Source organism: Palaemon carinicauda, chromosome 17, assembly GCF_036898095.1.
Source record: "Palaemon carinicauda isolate YSFRI2023 chromosome 17, ASM3689809v2, whole genome shotgun sequence".
Classification (NCBI taxonomy): domain Eukaryota; kingdom Metazoa; phylum Arthropoda; class Malacostraca; order Decapoda; family Palaemonidae; genus Palaemon; species Palaemon carinicauda.
The window spans coordinates 136,780,710-136,783,209 of record NC_090741.1 but is presented as its reverse complement, the minus strand read 5'-3'; the positions used below and the strand labels follow the sequence as shown (position 1 = coordinate 136,783,209).

The window sequence follows — 2,500 nt, the reverse complement described above, 5'->3', positions numbered from 1 at the left end:
GCAGTGCCTTCCTCTTCGTCAGCAGTGCCTTATTCGTCAGCAGTGCCTTAATCGTCAGCAGCGCCTTCCATTTTGTCACCAGTGCCCTCCCATTTGTCAGCAGTGCCTGCCCCTTAGTCAGCAGTGCCGTCTTCGTCAGCAGTGCCTTTTTCGTTAGCAGTGACTTCTTCATCTGCAGCACCTTCCGTTTTGTCAGCAGTTCCCTCCCCTTTGTCAGCAGTGCCTTCCATTTTGTCAGCAGTCCCTTCCCCTTTGTCAGCAGTGTCTTCAACTTTTTCAGCATCTTCTTCAGAAATGTTAAGCGTTTCAGAAGAGAGAAGTCGGAAGAAGAAAAGGGGGGAGCTCCATCTTGAACTTGGGGAGCCCATCAAGAAACTTGACTAAAAAGTTCTGTGAGGTAAGGACAAGACCGTGTGGCACAGTGACCCAAATCCTTATTTGCCCAGTATTGTGAAGACATCCATGAAAAAAAAAAGGTGCTCCCACCATTATTACGTAATGTGCTACCTCTGTAAGTGATATGTTTTGCTTATTTTTAGATGATATGATGTTAGCTGAAGTTAGCCTACATACTAATGATAAAATTAATGCAATTAGAGGAATGTTTAGTGCAACCTAAAGTGCAACATTTAGGGATGTGAACCTGATGGATATGAAGGCATTCATTAGCCTTCTTTTGTTTAGTAGCATCAAGCGGGACAATCACGTGGCAACGGAGGAAATGTTGTCCCCGGTGTGGGGCTGTCCCTTCTACAGGAGTGTCATGAGTAAACGTAGCTTCTCCTTCATTCTCCTTCATGGACGCGAAGATCAACCTTGGCGATTCGGTGGCCGTATACAACTATGAGGATAAGGTAACATTGCTCTGCAAGAAAGTGAACACAATCAAGAGGATTCAGCTGTTATCTACAGTTCAAAATAGGCCAACAATCGTCGAGGGAAAGAAAACACAAGTCCATATGTTTTACAATGCAACCAAAGGGGGAGTGGACAACTTCGACCAAATGTGTGCGGCAACATGCTGCAGTCGAAAGACAAGGAGAAGGCCATTATGTCTGTTCTATGGCATTCTCAATATTATTGTGAATAATATATTCATAATATATTCCAATAGATCTTACTTCAGAAATGCCACACGACATCAGTTTGGGATGAAATTGGCGATGGATCTCTGTCGTCCTTGGGCATACTACAGACTCACCCGGACTGGTCTCCAAAGGGATCTTGCTGTATGTATCGAAACTGTATTTGGGCCCGTACAACAGCTCCCCAGGCAATAAGAGGAATATGCAATGAGGACAGAAAAGTGACAGAGATGCAATATTTGTCTTCGTTCATCAACAGCTAGGACGAAGCTGTTGTGTGTCAACTGTAAAAAGTCATCTTGCCATCGTCATATTAGGACATTTTGCACTGAATGTAGCCCAAAATGGTTGGTATTCATTATTTTCTGCTTTATCTTAAAGTTTTCTACAATTTTAGCAATAATTTGCGGATATTATAGGTCACATAGACTGGAATATTGTAAATATGAAGAGGAGAATTCATTATTGGCGCTAGTTACTTTTTTGAAATTTTTTAATAAATAGTTCACTTTTTTAATTTCAGGATTTTTATATACCATCTTATTAATCTGTTATTAAGATTTTATGTGTACAATTTTCAACAGTCTCAGTTTATGATATATATTAGAAAAAATAGTAACTTTTTTTTCGTTACTAAAAATTTCCTCCTTTTTTCTTTTCTTCCCAGACTTTTCAGTTTTTACCCTAGGAGGTTCATCTTTCAACTAAAAGGTTAGTATTCCTTATTTACTGTTTTATCTTAATATTTTCTACAATTCTAGAAATAACTTTCGGATATTGAAAGTCACATAGACTGGAATAGTGTAAATATGAAAGAGGAAAATTCATTATCGACGGTAGATATGTTTTTGAAAATTTAAAAACAAATAGTTTCCTTTTTTTTTATTTCAGGATTTTCATATATCATCATATATATCTCTTATTCAAATTTTATGTATAGAATTTTCAGCAGTCTCAATTTATAATTTATATTAGAAAAAATGAAAATTCACATGTAACTATTTTTTGTTACTAAAAATTTCCCTCTTTATCTTCTCTTTCCAGATTCTTCTGTTTTCAGCCTAGAATGTTCATTTTTCAACTGAATATGCCTCAGGGACTCTTAGAAACTACCATTAGGCTGTTTATATCAAGTAGTAAGGACAAAGGCTCCTAGGGCCCTGAGAGTGGTAGACTCTCAAAATCAACAAAAGATTACAGGTCTCAGTTAATAAAAAATCATCTAGTTACTTCCGTGTTTGTTATTGAGTATATCCTAGTCGTAGATAGCTAGAATTATATGTATAAAAAATTTCATAAAAAAGTGCGTTATCGGAACTACCAAGTGAAGTTGAAACAAGTAGTAGCGTATACGCTACACATTTACCTGTTACGTTATCGATTTAGACGTTTACCTGTCCAAGGTAAATCAGACA

General features: G+C 37.4%; 1 pseudogene; it reads left to right on the top strand.

The window, feature by feature from the left end:
• Nucleotides 1-797: 797 nt before the first annotated feature.
• LOC137656629 (uncharacterized) overlaps nt 798-2,500 on the top strand; it is a 6,635-nt pseudogene continuing 4,932 nt past the window's right edge.